Source organism: Protopterus annectens, chromosome 7.part0 (genome assembly GCF_019279795.1).
Source record: "Protopterus annectens isolate FY-2018-M chromosome 7.part0, PAN1.0, whole genome shotgun sequence".
NCBI lineage: Eukaryota > Metazoa > Chordata > Ceratodontiformes > Protopteridae > Protopterus > Protopterus annectens.
In genome coordinates this window covers 613,552,408-613,569,628 of record NC_056739.1, presented here as the reverse complement: position 1 = coordinate 613,569,628, position 17,221 = coordinate 613,552,408, and positions in this window count along the sequence as shown.

Genomic DNA, 17,221 nt, shown 5'->3' with positions numbered 1-17,221 from the left:
ACACTAGTGACATGCTTAGCAAGCTTATTTTTTCCTGATTTCACAACATAATCATGGCCCTCCATGAACTATGCAGTCGATTATGATTGGTTCACCAATCACAACCCATTTATTATGTGCTCAAGACATGGATGCTAAGAAATTCAACACATAATTGAAGGCCATGACCAAAGACCTGGTCATAATTCTTTGTAGTGCATAGAGCTTTATTTGCTAGTTACAATTTTAAAGGAAAAAAAAAGATAAATGTTTGCCAGCTTTCAAAGCCATAAAGTACTTAGTCACCTAGTGAGCGCAGAGCGGCAGTGTAACACCATCTCTTACATTTACACTTACCTTGCCATGCTTCTAAACAGTCCAGATTTTCACAGAATGTCCAGATTCTTGCCTCATTTGTTTGGCCTGTTCCTCATAAAGTCTCTGGTTTTCAGAAAAATCATGGAGAATTGACGTTACCGAACAGTTGCATACTTTTGAGTTTCAGAGTTCGTATCCTTAAGAGAAAATACAGGGGAGCACACATCTTGCTGTTCTAGCAACTTTCTAAGTTTCTAAGTTTGTAAAAGGAAGGGACACCTTATCAGTATGGACAGCAGGCAGAACCAAATCTTTTATTCTGCTACTGTCTTTTGCAGGCCAGTACTGGCCGATTTTACAGTGAGTGCTTGACCCGACCTAAACAATTTAGCATGGGGTGCCTAACATCTGTTAATGTCAGGTCTTGCTTCACTCTAACACATAACTGATTTGTCTTTGTATGAATATCAGAGCACCATGCTCCATGTAGTACGTAACAGTTAAAGTTAAAAGACTGTTAACATTTCTGGCAGTAAATTTCTCAATTGCAGCTTAAGATTTAAAGATTCTGTATGCACTGCCAAAAGCTACAATAACTTAAATCCAAAGAAATCTGCAAAAGTGTGATTCTAAATTGACAGTGCAAGTGATTTAGTGATGTGATGAGTTACTTTGTTTACTTTAAATACCTACAACACATAATTAAGAACACCGTCGCAATTCAGAAAAATGGAAATGCATGTTGGAATGCTGATTTAAATGCATAAATGTACAACTATAGGGGTGCAGGGGTAGCTGGTCTAAACATTCTTGATTACAAGCATTATAACAGAGTTATCAGATCCCAGAGCTCAGCAGTCTCCAAATATTGCCACCTCTCATAGCCAGAACAGGAGGAACAAAAACAAAAAAGTTCTCCAGAGTTTAATTAAAAATAAATAAATACATAAATAAAAGGTCCCCAGAGTATAGAGATACATTATACCTCTTTTTTATCTACTTCTGAAATTGCTTAAATAATTGCTGACAGTCACAATGATATGCAGGGACTGTTTCTACAGTGCCATGTTGTGTCCCTTCACATTTTCCACCTGGGGCAGTCATTACCCTTATCCCAAATTAGTTACAGCTTTGCTAGACACCCACATAGTAGCAGGGGGCAGGTACAGACGGAGCAATAACCCAAGTAGTAAGGATGCCTGACATGTCTCCAGGACCAGCAGTTTGGCATATCAGGCATTTGTCAGCACTGTTGTATGAATTATATTAAAGCATATGTCATAGTCCAACATGGAAACTCAAAAGGTCAGAGATATTTAGCTGCTGGTTCAATTCACTTTAACATGAATCCTAATTGGTCTATTTTTTGCACCTTATGTGTTAAATTGTTAATCTTAGCATGCCACAGGCTTCTGCAGGCTCAGAGTAGGCTATATTAGTTAAGGATGTTTGTTATGCAAGAGTTGAGAACTTTAACATGAGGGCTCATGGAGAACTTGCTCACTAATTCACCCAGGGTTTTTGATATAAAATTGTTTATTGAAATTAGCTTATTTGTTCCAAGCTCCTGCATGTTGCACACATGGGTCCCTACTACCACATTTGACAGTGCTTCTGATCCCTAAAATGGCAAGGAAGTAACATGACTTTCTTTGTAATGTTGCACTTGTGCTAATGTCTAGGACTCTAGTTAATGGAATTTTCTTTAGAGGTACTAGTACTGTTAACTCTTATGAAAGAAGGGGAAATAAGCTGTGTATAGAATATGAATTAATTATTGGCCTGTTTGCACAGGTAGTTCTATAACTGCTTTGTTGTTTTCAACAACTATATCACTCTCACTTAAGTTGCATTTGTGCCTACAACATATGCCTTATAATACTTGTTAAACTTTGTGGCAACCAGGACAATGACTTGTACCATTTTTTATCATGCTGTAACTGTCTTCCCATCTTATGTTAACTTTGCTTTCATATTGTAGTGAGGACATTTTAATTGTTGTTTGTTTGCATCTTATTCACTAAACACTCTGTTTTTCCCATAGCAACCAAGGGTTGCCTAAGTGGTATATTTAGCCACTAAGGTAGCCAGAGGACACTGACACATATGATAAAGTCCTTTTCATAGGGGGACACAGAATTTAGACATACTAATGGATGACTCACCAGACTGAGCAAAGGTACAGCAATGGTGAGCTCTCTCTCAAGTGACACAATTCAAAATGGAACCAAGGCTCTTCAAGCCCTTCAGCCAATAAATGCATACAGCTTTGTCGTAGCATATGTGAGAGTAAAGGATCTTCAGTGCTTCAGCCTGGAAGATTTGGAGAGGGACAAAGCTACACTTTCCTTGTTTGTTTCTAGGGTTGTGAAGTGGCTGTAACATAATGATGAAGACCACCCACCGCAACAAAAGATGCCATAATACAAGTATAAATTAATAGAACTTAACAATTGGGGCACTAATTAGTGTCTTTCTAGGGCTCCTTTTGCCATTAGCTTGGAAGGAAATGATCAACAGTCCTACCTATTTTGCTATGGACTGCCTGCACTTCTGTCCTTAAGACTTCTGCATACTGGACAGGTCATTATCTACCCCATAGTGCTTTTTTGGCAAAGTCAGTCACTTTCTCTTGCCAGCCTAACAAATTCCAGCCAAGGCAATATTAATATGGCAGCACTAGAATTTTGAAACAAAAAAGTGTTTCCTCTAGATGCCCCTTGAAAATCTCACATTTGTATAGTTACAGAATGGTGGTTCCATTGTTTTGAGAGCAGTCTCTCTTTATGTGGGTTTAATGCCCATCACTTACTTTCACTAATGGTGGTTGTGCCTCCAGTGAGGGTCTATCCCTATTTACTTTCAACCCCATCACCTTAAGAATAATTAAACATAACAACAACCTAGAACTCCTGCATATTCTAGTATCTATAAGGCGTACCATGAATCACATCATTGCTAACTGCAGAAGCAACTTCCTCAATGCCTCTTGCTGCTTAAGATTCCTCTCTTATCAAACTACAGTTCCTAACTATCAAAGTCAATGCAATTATTCCAAGAGATTTTAATTACTCATTTATAAACTGGAAAATGTATTCCACAAAGAACAAATTTGAATAAAGGGTCCTAGACTTAGCCAGTCAAACAAATAGTATCCTCATGTACTAGATGCTAAGATCTACTTCCTCTGGTTCTTACATCCATAGTTCCAAAATACTTTACACCATCTGTCTAAATTCTGTTTAAATTGTGTTATATTTGTTGAACACCTAACCTTATATGGTAACTAGTTCCATATTTTTGGAAGTATTGTGTAACACCTTTTCTGGTCACATCAGACCAGAATGCTGTAATGCTCTCCATAAAAATTCATCCCCTTGATGCACACAAATCCTACAACCTACAGGGACCTCTTCAAGGTTAACTTCCTAGCACTCTCTGAGGACCTGAGAAATTTTAAGTGTTCATGAGCCCTGGAGAACCTCATAGCTAAAATAACAACTTCTACCACTAATTTCTATTCCTATCAAAATTCCTGCATTGAGGCATCACTTGCTTCCTACCGCAGAAATAACACTGAGTTTAAAAATAAGAACCTCTAATGGAGTGCCAACATCAGTACATTCTACGAAAAGAGAAAGACACTCTAATCCTAGTAAATAAACTTAAATCTCCCTGCACTTAAAGTGACCTCAGAAGTTTAAATAAAGTATTAAAGTGAAGAATCAAAACTTGCAAGACAGAATACAACTTAAACACTGCAACAAGACAGACTATAAACAAAACATTGCAGCATTATCTAAAGACAGCCACGAAATATTCTTTAACTACATCAGTAACCTCAGAAACAATATTTGGCCCTGCACTCACCTCATATTCAGTGGCACCACCCCTCTGATCATGAAATAATTTGAAATACACTAGTTGAAAAATTTGCTCATACATTTTCTGTCTTGTTTTCTCCCCTCACACTACCGACTCAGACTCCCCAAAATACTTCAAAGCAAGTTCTAAAGGCACAATCCAAAACTAAAAACTCCAAAGGTCTTATGTTCATTTATCGAGCATTCTTAGGCCTGAGGGAAATTTAGAGGACATTGCCTCTGAAAAAGTGGATTAAAAGTATAATTTCCCATTCATTTGTTTCAATTCTGCATAAAGTGTGCAACATTTGTTGAAGACATAACATTGTATGGTAACTACTTCCATATTTTTGAAATTATCTGAGTAATATATTTCCTTCTCAAGGAGTTCTTACCAGTGTGTAAATACAAATATTAATATCTTTGTGTTATAAACTGGAGAGTTAACATAGATATCAAGACCCAAGATCACTTAAAAATGTAATCATTAACAACTATGTAGTCCAAAATGGATTTACCCTAGAAATATCTACAATGAACTGAACACAAGTTCAAATGATTACACATTTTTACAGCAGGTATTATTTTAGTAAATGTTCTTTGAACTAGCATAAGCTTTTTTTTAACTGCCTATGATTGTATATACAGAATATAACATATTCAAAAATATTATATAAATCTTGAATAATTGAACTAAATATTTGTCATTTCTTATGGATAAGGATCTAGCCATAAATCCTTGGTTCTTTGTGGCCATTATTTGTACTGAATTTAGATGATTTTGAAAGGAAGACATTATTATAATGCCAAAATCCTACTATTTATTATTTTTCTTTAAAAATAAAGCTATTCAACATTATTGGTCTATTTGTTCTTATTTTTATCAAAATAGAGGACTTGATATTTATCCATACTAAATTTTAATTTATAATCTATTGCCCAAGTGTCAACTTATATTAAAAATATTTTAATATTATTAACATCTTGATTAGAGACAGCAACAAAATCAATGTTGCATTCATCTGCATATTTATTTGTCCAACATTTTTAATCATGAAATGTTAAAAAGACCAAACTAAACAAATAAGGACCAAGAACTGATCCATGTGGTACACAGCAGTTAATTAGCATATATTCAGATTTATTACCTCTTATGTGAAAAGACTGACATCTACTAATAAGCCAAAGGATTATACTTGAATAAAGGCTTTGTATGTGGTAAGATATCAAATGCCTTAGCTAAGGCTAAGAACATTAACCCACCTGCAAGACCCACATGAGTAGTCTTTGTCCCCTGATCATTAAACTCCCAAAGATCAATACTAGAAAAATATTGTTTAAACAATAAACAAATAAAAGAGCAAAGACAGAACATGAAAAAAAATGTAATGAATATGTTACAAGCTTTCAGGTAAAAAACGCTTTCCCAAGTAACTTAAAAGCTCCAACACATAAACCTTATATATACAGACAGCAATTATTAATCCAGTTAACCAACTTTAGTTAATTAATGATGTAAGCCCCTTTGCTTTAAAACAGGCTTAAAGGGGCAAAACTCATTTATTTATTTAACACCCAATCAAAATGCTGAGGAGACCAGGACTGCTCGATCGTATCAGCATAAAACACAGTATTTCAATGTTCAAACTCAAAAAAGCTGGAAGCCAAAAGCAAATCCACGTACAGACTAAAATCCAGAGATTTATTGCAAGCAATGGTAAGCGCTTTAACCCGTGTGGGTTTCTTCAAGCCAAAAAAGCACTCACAGTACAAAACTAATTTATATTCACATTAATCACTACAATTATGACATCATATCCTGTTGTCTAATTATTCTTAAAACATCAATACATCTCAGCATACAGAAAAAGAATAAAAGAACATATTTAGAATCCATTCAAAATGTATGTTCAAAAATATAAACTTACTTATCCATTGATAAGACATATCACATATTCCGTTAAAAATCATTCACTTCTGTCTGTTTCCCTATCAGAATCACTTAAAAAAAAGACAAGAAACAGTCAACACGTCTATGAAATAAATATAAAAGTCTACTATGAAAGCATTTAAAATTTCACTACTAACTTCCTGATTTTTAATACTGGTTTAACTGATATTTTATCATTCAATCCAAGTTTCTGCTCCACCCGTAACCTAATAATCCACTTAACCTCTGTATTTTCAATGTATTTCCTTGTGTCCCCCCCTCCTTTAAGCTAACAGTGTTGACTTGCAATACTTGAAACCTAAAGGAATGTTGTGAATCAGTGTCTAAGACATGTATAGACCGTTTGTAACACTAAGAACTTAAACTGGTGTAATGTATCATTAAGTGAAACATGCTTAGCCACTGCATTTGAAATATTCAATGTCCTTACATCATAAAGAAGTTGTGCTATTATGTCACATTAGTCTGACCTACATAGACTGAAACACAAACTGTACATTTGGCCAAGTAAACCAAATTCATACTGTCACATTCAGCATGATGATAACATTTATAGTTGTATTTAGTAAAAGGGTGTATAAATGAAACATAGTCTTACATGGAAAGGTACCCCTTATTACTTGCAAACCCAGATCCCTAGTAGCAGAAATAACAGGAACTGACCATCTATAACACAACTGTCACTTTAAATTTTGTTTGTTCTTAAAGACTATCCTATGACTTGAACCAACAATATATTTATTGTCAGATGATTATGTTAAAATTGTCAAAGTCTCTTCTACAATGGGTTTAATGTTGTTGAAATAAGTCATAATATATGGGAGAAAATTATTGCTAATATCTTTCTTTCATGTATCTCCTCACAAGTAAGATATGGGCACACTGTCTCATTAGAATGCTGCTTAACTTTATCAAGTGCATAATTTATCTCTCTATGGCCATACCCCAATTCAAAAAATTATTATACATCACCTTGGCTACAGTCTTAAAGACTGCACTATCATATGTTAACTTAGACAGCCTGCAACATTGTCTTTTCAAAATATTCATAAAAATATAACATGGGTGTGTGCTGTATCAATGTAAATAACTAATCTTCCTAGTATCCTACTTATATGTTCTGGTAGCAAGATGCCCCAACTCATCCCAATATAATAATGTATCTAAGAAATTATTTCATGAAGATGACCTTGGTGATTTTGTTGAATATCTTCCCTTGAGTATTACTTTTTTGGAATTTGAATTGAAGGATTCCCATAGGAAGACCCAGAAATTCTGTCACATGTAAGCTATTATTTGGATGTTGCAAAAGCTGGGTGATACATCTCTTAAAGCCTTTACATATTACAGAAGCTAAGCATATATATCAGTAATTAATTATCTTCAATTTATCACCTTTTTTCCGAAAATTAGAGTTATAAAAGACATTTTTTAAGTATTAGGAATCTGTACAGCAATTAGAAGTCCATAAAAATTATATGAAGGATAGGAGTTGTTATGCACTAGAAATCAGAAATGAAAACACCAAGAATGTTATTAGATCCATGGCAATATTTACCCAAGTTTTACATTCACCGGAGATTCCAATATTTCTAGACAATTACTAAGTGGGACGGATGTATTAATTGATAAGGTGTAACTTCTCTTACAATTACACAAACTAGTAAAATACTGATTAAATACATTAGCAATTGTCCATGGCTCAGAAATTATTAAACTTTGATGTATAAGAAAAGGAATATGATTAGTAGTCTTAATCAAAATATTAACATATTTATAATATTGTTTACTGTTTTAATTTCTCTCACTAATTTACTTTAAAAACATAATTTTTCTTTAGTTTAAATTTAAATATCTTACAAATTTCATTAAATCTACTCTTGGTTCTATGATTTAGAACATTTTTGAAACATTTAAATATATGTTTCCTTCTCTTATATAATCCTATTAACTACAAATTCCTCTCGTATGGGCATATATGCTTGCAGTATTCTCCATGTGACTGAAATGAATATGTTCTAGACAAGAGCAACTCAAATCACTTTCAGAATCTATTAAGACAGACAAGCTATAATGTGACAGAAAATTAGATATAGCATTGTAGTCTAAAAGATCATAGTTGAATCTTTCAAATAAATGGACTGAGGTTATATCCAGTGTTCTTTACTTCAAAGGATAAAGGTCAATTATTTGTGGGTCCCAATGGAACAGATGCATTAACATTTTTAATCGAATGTTTGTAATCACAAATATCTGGGCTCAGGGAGCACAACAGATTGTTACATTGTTAGTATGAAAAACAGCCCCCTCACCAACACTGTCTCTCACAAGCCTATTGAATCATAGACTGTCCTGGCGGTATATCTCAGAGTCCAAGAAAAATCTATTGTGGTAAGCCTCCACAAAGGTTGCATTATAACTGAACCTTGGAACCACATATGTGTTTACTAGCCTTACCAATATTTTTTTCAAGTAATGGAATGTACAGAGATAAAACTCATAAATAAAGATATTGGTAGATTACAAGTCCCTGCGCTAAACCAGTTTGGCTTTGTAAAAGGTTGATTCTTCCCATTTATCATGGTGGATTTCTTTGAAAAGATCACAGTGGCACTTGAGAAGGATAAATCTGTCTGCACTTCCTATCTGGATTTGACCCATTCAACACACTGGCATTACAGAGAAATTGATCCTGTTGAATATAAACTCCTGCATGACTCATTGAGCATCTAACTGGTCTACAGTCAAAGCCCTCTCAATTAGGATCAATGGCAAACTTTCTCAAACGACTCATTACTAGTGGCAGTTCTCATGGCTCCATGTGAGGGTTACCACTAATCACCTCCTTCTTCACTGATGTCAAACCTGACATCGGGGCTCACTGGTTGATTAAGTCTTCTGATGACTACAAACATGGAGCTATTAAAAAATGCTTATTTCCTTCAAAAGGGCAGATCTCTCATAAAGCTATGAGGTCAGGAGTATGATCTATTGTTCAATGCAAAGAAATGCAGTGCTGTACACTTCAGTATGCAAGGTACATGGTGTTATTACAAGGCATACTGTAATTCATATGAAATCATGAGTGGTGCACAAACTGTTTCCAGGCTTGGAGTACACTGCAATCTACCTAAGTGTCTGACCTCAGCTACAGCAATATGGGAGTCAAATCCCACATTTGTGTGCTCATGCCTACAGATGTGGATGCGACAGTGGAGCAATGGTTTGCATTGTCACCTCACTGCAAGAGGTTCTCCACTTTGATTCTCGGCTGGGGTACCTTCTGTGTGGAGTCTGCGTGCCCTCCCTGCATTGGTGTGGGTTTCCTCTGGGTGTCTGGTTTCCTCCCACATTACAAAGACATGTGTCTGGACCATTTCTCCCTGGGCTTCTGCTGAAAATTAGCTTGTTCCAAGTCAGACTTTCCCGGTAAACAAATGTTAAATAAATAAAATAAATAAATAAATGTGCATATGTATTCACAGGGAATTAATAAACCTCTGCATAAAAACAAATAGCCCATACAGTGCACAGAAATCTTGATGAGTGGATGGGAAATAGGAAATACACCCCGGGGATCACTTCTGTGTCTCTGCTCAACAGTGGCACAGGAAAATAACTTTCTTGGGTGGCGTAAGCCAGGGAACCTTGTTGGCTAGGCTTAGGTAGGCCCTTGGGCAGATAGCCTAGTACCTACCTATGAACCTAAATCTAAGTATATTTATTTATGTTTGGCTTTGCTATGGAACGTTTACTGCCATAAGTCAACCTTATCAAGTCAAATTGCTATCTTTAAAAACACTACAAAAATACCTTCAAATCTAAAACTGTATGCAGAGCATAATATGACTCACTTATAGTATCTTGGCACTACTCATTGTCCAAAAATGTATCATATAGATAGATTACAGCACAGTAAGTGACTACAGAAATATAAAAGTAAGTATAACTATTTAACATAAAAGACAATAACATAAGTATAACTATTTAACATAAAAGACAATATCATAAACATATAAGTCATATCACAAAAAAATGACCACTGAACATTCAAATGAAATTCTTGAAATAAATTCTTCTAATAGTAAAAAAAACTACCAGGGGACGGAACATACCAGGCATTGTTTGTGTCCCTAAAGAAATTACCGTTAATTCAAGTCAAGTTTTACCTCCATTGTTGTACAGTGATCATGGGGTTATAAAGGTTAATTTGTTGCTAGATAATTCTGCCAAACTGAAATCTAAACCAATGCACAGAAGATTAATTACAATTATATGGAAGCAAAACAGTCACTATGTAAAACTAACTGGAGTGAGGTGTAACTGCAGATGGAATGTGGAAAGTTTTGAAATAGAAACTGAGTGCAAAAAAATAAAAAAAAAGTTTAACATCAGGATCTAGGCATACAACATCAGGGGGATATATTTCCATAAGAACAAGATATATGACTAAGGTGAGAGACAAAAAATATAAGAAATGGAAGAGAGGTCGATCTACAACTTTGAAATCTGAAATAAACAAGCTGGACAAACAGATTAAGCATGGTGTGAGACAAGATCAAGAACAATTTGAAGAAAATGTATATAAAAATATTGAGCATAATAGGAAACCTTACTATAGATGCATAAGATGTGGAAGAAGTAAAGACATGCAACTAGATAAACTGTGTGCAGTTTCTAAAATTTATTCTCAGACACAACAGGTTATAGATATATTTACAAAATCTTATGCAAAGCAATTTGGCTCCACAAAAGGGGTGATAAGTTTTCCTAGTGACATCCAGGAAACCCCAGATACTAGAATCAACTTAGATTTTATTGAAAAAGAACTGCACAAACTGGGTCCAAACAAAGCACAAGGACGGAACCGAATTAGTAATAATGACCTGAGAATACTTCAGAGAGAACTTATAGTACCATTATATTTATTACTTATTAGGTCATATAAATATGGGGAGATTCCTCAAGATTGGACACATACACTTATTAAACCTGTCTTTAAGGGAAATGGGAGGAGGTGAACCCAGAGTCATACAGACTCTTAAGTCTACATTCATGTTGTGGAAATATAATGGAGAAGGCAATATTGGATAAGTTATTGTCAGAACTGGATAGGTTGGGACTTGAATCCATATATCAGAATGCATATGTTGAAAGGGTCTATATTATAACATCAAAGTCTGAAAACTTTGAATGTTATAATAGCGAACCATTTCCATCGAAACACCATAACAGCGAACACCCAGAATAGCAAATTTTTTTCTCAGGGAAAAAATTTGCTGTTCCAACACACATACATACAACACAAGCACACCAAAACAAATAATCTACACACATACACTTCACAAAACCCTACACTAAACCATACATACACTACTAGCTATCCACTTACCTTCACCTAACCCTAACGCTAAGGTCCATAACTACTGCACACTCACCTTACCCGCTCCCTAACTCTAAAGTCCTTATCGCACACTTACCTTACCTGCTCCCTAACCCTAAAGTCCCTATCGCACACTCACCTTACCTGCTCCCTAACCCTAAGGTCCCTATCGCACACTCACCTTCATTCACACACTTACCTTAAACCCGGTCCATAACCTTCGCTCCACAGTCGAGGAAATAGCGAAGCTGCAGAAACAGCCCACTGAATACTTTCCCTAGGAAAGTATTCGATATTCTGCAGCTTCGCTATTTTCAGCATTTGATGGAAATGGTTCAATATTATAACATTTGAAGTTTTCAGACTTCGATGTTATAATATAGACCCATGTTGAAAATAGATCTTTTACCACCTGTAACAGGATGTTCTATAACAATATGGTAACAGCTACGAATGAAAAATTGTGCTGTGATATAATTTATAAAGATTTAATTTCAGCATTTGACAGGGTCATACATAAAACATTGATCAATAAATTAGTACAACTAGGTATTGATGTACTCTTGATAAGATGGATAGCTGTATGGCTTACAAATAGAACATGGCAAGTATTGTACAGCAACTGGACAGGTGAAATCCTTGGTTACAGTCAGGGTTTCCCACAGGGCTCTGTCCTAGGCCCTTACTTGTTTAGATCGTATCTTTCAGACCTAACTTTTTCATCTGAGGGGTTCTACAGTCTACATGCAGACAACCTGAAATTGAGTAAACTGATTACATGTGTTACAGATAAGTCATGTCTGCAAAATAACTTGACTAAATTGACCATTTAGACACAGGAGAATAATATGCTGATAAATACATCATAAACTAAGCATATATGATTTGGGAGACATAAATTGAAAGGTGAATATTTAATACAGCACACAATGATTGAAACTGTAGACTCATTTAAGGACCTGGGTATGTAGTTAGATTCAGCTATGTGCTTCTCTAATTATATCAACCAATTGGTTAATGATAGTTATAGAACTATAGGTTGTATAAAAAGATTTATAAAGTCGAGGAAATCAAAAATTATGAAGTCATTGTTTGTTACTTACATTAGACCCAAACTTGAGTATGAAATAACAATATGGAAATCCTATAAGAAAACAAGCATGAGTAAACTAGAAAGAGTACTGTGGAAATATACCAAGGGCATCCATGGATGTTAAAATTTAAATTATTATGAAAGACTAAAATATCTGAACTTGTACAGTGTTTTTTACTAAGAGGCGATCTTATTCAGGTATATAGGGCATTTAGAGACAACTATCTCTGGGAATGTTTGGGGTTATCAAAATGTACTAGAGAATCATACGACAACCTATGCAGAAGATTCTATAGGGATGAGAAGTGTACTAACTGGTTCTCTGACAGAGTAGCTGATGCATGGAACAGATTTCCAAATTACATTAAAGCAAGTACTAGTTTAGATATTTTTAAGAACAGCCTGAACACTTAATATGGGAACAAGTGTTTTGGTATATTGACAAGCTAGAAGGGCATTAATCCCTGTGCTTGAAATATTTGTATGTATGCAAGTATATATAGCGGTACAGAGTAAAATAAAAAATAATGAAAGCCACAACTGCCTCAAGAAACAAATACAACAGGACAAAAAGCTAAGAAGAAAACCTATAGAAAAGCACATTTTAAAATATACATTAAATCCTTAAATTATTCAAAATCCTACTTAATCCGTTCCCTCAAAGTTCACTCTTCAGCACATATATGATAAATACAATCAAAATATTAAAATAAAGTTCCCCAAAACAAAGAACTTGCATTAACTTGATCAAAACCATCAGTCTTCAAAAGTTATACCACGGTTTCTTCCAGAAACTCCCATTCATCCTCCGACTGACCTACCACAAAGTCTCCACATTAGGGAAGAACTAATTTATTTAAGCCGTAACCCCCTCATGCAGCTATCAAGGAAACCGACCACATCTACCTACCAATCAGTAAACACCATATACAATCCAAAATGTCAGCTGAAAATAATAAGAATGCAACATCCCCTACACAAAAAAAATCTGGAAAAATAAGAATGTAGTGCACTTCATGAAACTATATTTCAGTGATTTAAAAAGCCCAATTCCACAATGCCTATCACAAAAAAAAAAAAAAAAAAAAACAAGAAAACATCTGTCATATTACCTCATAAATAGGATAACGTAATCCAGTCCATAAATAACTTACATTTCTTACCTGCACTCCCATCCTCAGAACATGGTCTACTTCATGATATAATATTCTTTCTACCAGTGAACATAGTGCAGCATCATAAAGTAAAAAGTAAAATCATATAAACAGATAATATAGTTAAAATGAACACATGGAGTTAAGTTGCATTCAGTGTAAGTCTGCCCTGATTCCAAAACTTACTTCAATATAAACAAGAGTACACCAGGGGCTATATTTCAAAAGTCTTGCTCTCACTGCAGAAGTTTATTTTTATTTATTTATTTTTATTTTTATTTTACATTTGTTGACCGGGCTAGTCCAATTGGATACATGTCCATTTTCAGTGGAGGCCTGGGGAGAAAAGCTCCACACTTCAGAAAAGAATCACAATAACATAGGTACATTATTAAGATTTTGCAAATTATAATAGTACATTACATTTTAGTTTATAAGTAAGGAAAAAACATTCAAGCTACATAACAAGTGTGGATATACATACAACAAAATATAAGGTAAGTGAAATTGAGCACTATTTGAACTTTAAAAGGTTACACACACATTAATGTTAGTAAAAAAGAATAACTAGTTTGTGTGAGTGAGAAGATTAGTGTCTGGAGACAGTGGACATAGTTAGTCTGAGTTTGCACAGAGGCATAGCCAGTGCGATTTAAGGTATGGTATGAGTTTGGATTTAAATAGGGTAGTTGAAGGTAGGGAGGTTAGATCAGTAGGGAGGGAGTTCCAGGTTCCTACTGCGTTAGAGAATAGAGAGTCTCCAGCCAGATTGTTGGTTTTACTTATCGTTACCATTAATTTATTTGATGAGCACAGGGTCTTCAGGTTATTTTAGGGGATGATTAGGTTAGTTAGTATTGGAGTATTTGTAGGATGATACAGTATCTTATGGGCAATAGTTAGTTGGTTTGATAGAATAAGATTTGGCAATTCTAAACATCCTAGTTGATTAAGATTGTTACAATGATGGGTTCTATAGGTAGACCCAGTTGCAAATCTGGCAATATTATTGTAGGAGCTAGCCAACTTATTCAGATTGCTTTTGCATAGTTTGGTATAGATAGGGGATGCATATAGTAGGGTTGAGATTAGGTGGGTCCGGGCAATGGTGGTCCTGGCTAGTGGGGTAAGAAAGGGTTTGATCCTATAGAGGGAACCTAGTTTCTTGTTTACTGTTTTTATAGTGTTGTCAATATGGGACTCAAAGGTGAGGTTGTTATCGATTAGTACTCCAAGTAGTTTTGTAGTAGAGTCGGGAAATATGATCATACCATTGCTAGATGTAACTGTGAAATTCTATGAGAGGGCTCTGCGGGTGGGAGTGAATAGTAGCATTTTTGTTTTGTTTGGGTTCAGGATGAGACAGAAGTCTTGTGGAATACATCCCATTGAGTTCATAAAGGCCGACTTGTTTAGCCTGTCTTATTATCTAGGAGTTACTCCTTCATGTGATACAGTATAAAACATTCCTTTGATTTTAAATATAGCCTACTGTAGTTTTACAAACCATGACTGGAAAACAAGTTTTTCTTTTATTCACCTGTGTGTTTATTTGACTGCCTATCTATGGCATATTTTCCTAATATGGTTTGTGTTCCAGATGACATCTTTGAACCAAAGTACTCAGCTGCAAAATTTCCATCCTTTGCTGAACAATATTCACAGTGAATAATAATCTGAAGAAATTATACTTCATGACAGAGTAACAACTGTTGTGTAGAGTAATTACAATTCTCAGATACATACCGTTCTTTAATTTATTTATTCCTTCATTCTCACATTACCCATCTAATCATTTTTAGGGCAGTAAGGAAGTTGAAGCCTAGGGCGGACACAGTGGTGCAGCAGTTAGCATTGCCAGCTCCAAGCAATAGGTTCTCCGGTTCGATCTTTGGCAGGGGTGCCTTCTGTGCGGAGTCTGCATGTCCTCCCTGTGGTCGCGTGGGTTTCCTCCTGGTGCTCCAGTTTCCTCCCACATCCCAAAGACATGCTGTAGGTGGATTGGACACTCTAAATTAGCCCTAGGTGTGAGTGCGTGCATGTGTGTGCCTTCTGTGGAAGGTTGGGTGCTGGGCTGGCAACTCGACACCATAAAAACTCCACTGTCAATCATGAGCGGACAGGTGATCTGCTGTGGTGACCCCTAACTGGGAAAGAGCTGAAAGAAGAAGAAGAAGAAGAAGAAGGAAGTTAAAGCCTATTCCAGCACTTTCTGTCTGCAAGGTAGAGAAACATATCCTGGACTGTGCGCCAGTCCATTCTATGTGTCACAGTGCTTTAAGTTAAAAGCTGGAAATGCATGAAATCATCACTGCATTTATGAATTAAAAATTTCTCACATAATATATAGCAAATAGAAAAAAAATTACTTCTAAGTTATTCCCATGACGTTCATCACCATGATTATACAAATGCCTTTCTTTAGTGACAAATTAATTGATTGCCCTTTCACATCCTTAACACTCATGTCTCATTCCATTGTTAATTAGTAAGCCTATCTCCTCCAGCATTGCTTTCAAATGGTAGTCTCTCTCTCTCTCTCTGCCGATGGGTTTGTCGGGGAAACATCTGAAGTGTTACAGACACTGTACTATGCAAATAGCAAATGCAGTACAAATAAATGAACATATTATTCATAATAAATGGGCAGTCATACCACTTCCTTCTCAATATATATGTCTTCATTGGCTGACAGAGTTTATTAACTTACCTGCAACTGTTACATATAGGCTCAGCTGGCAAAATAATAAATGATGAAAGGGCCACTTTGCATGAACATACCCATTTTCATTGTTGTGTTGGTATGACATTCAAACTGTATTTTCTATGTTGGGATAGTCACAGAGTTGATTTTATTATAGGTTCATAGGTTCATAAGTAGGTACTAGGCTATCTGCCCGAAGGCATTTATAAGCCTAGCTGGAATGTGTTGGCTTTCGCCACCCCCTTAGATTAGTTCCCTGTGCCTCTGTCCAGCAGAGCCACTGAAGTGATCCCCAAGGTAAACTTTCTGTTTCCCATCCACTCATCAATGTTTCTTTTGAAGAGTGTTAGCGAGGAGCTCTGCCTAATGTAGATTGGAATCTTGTTCCAGAGCATGGGAAGTCTCTGGGACAGGAATCTATCCCTCCAGCACGTCCTATTTATTGTTGTGGTGAGGTTTAGATCCCTAGATCGTGTGGCTCGAGGGGATATGGTTTTCTTTAGGTGGAGCATGTCCATCATTTCTGGGTTGGACATGGCCTTGTATGTCAGGCAGAGATCAGTCGAGCTGCATAGGGCATTTGTTTGAAGCCAGTGATCCTCTTGGTGAGGTACTTCTGTGGTCTTTCCAGCTGTTGCAGGTGTGTTGTAAGGAACATCCCAAATGGGGCATTGTACTCTATGATGGGTCTGATGAGTGATGCATAGAGGGGCACAATGACCTCTTTTGATCTGGAAGCAAACCCTTTTGTGATTAGGTGGGCCACATAGAAGGAT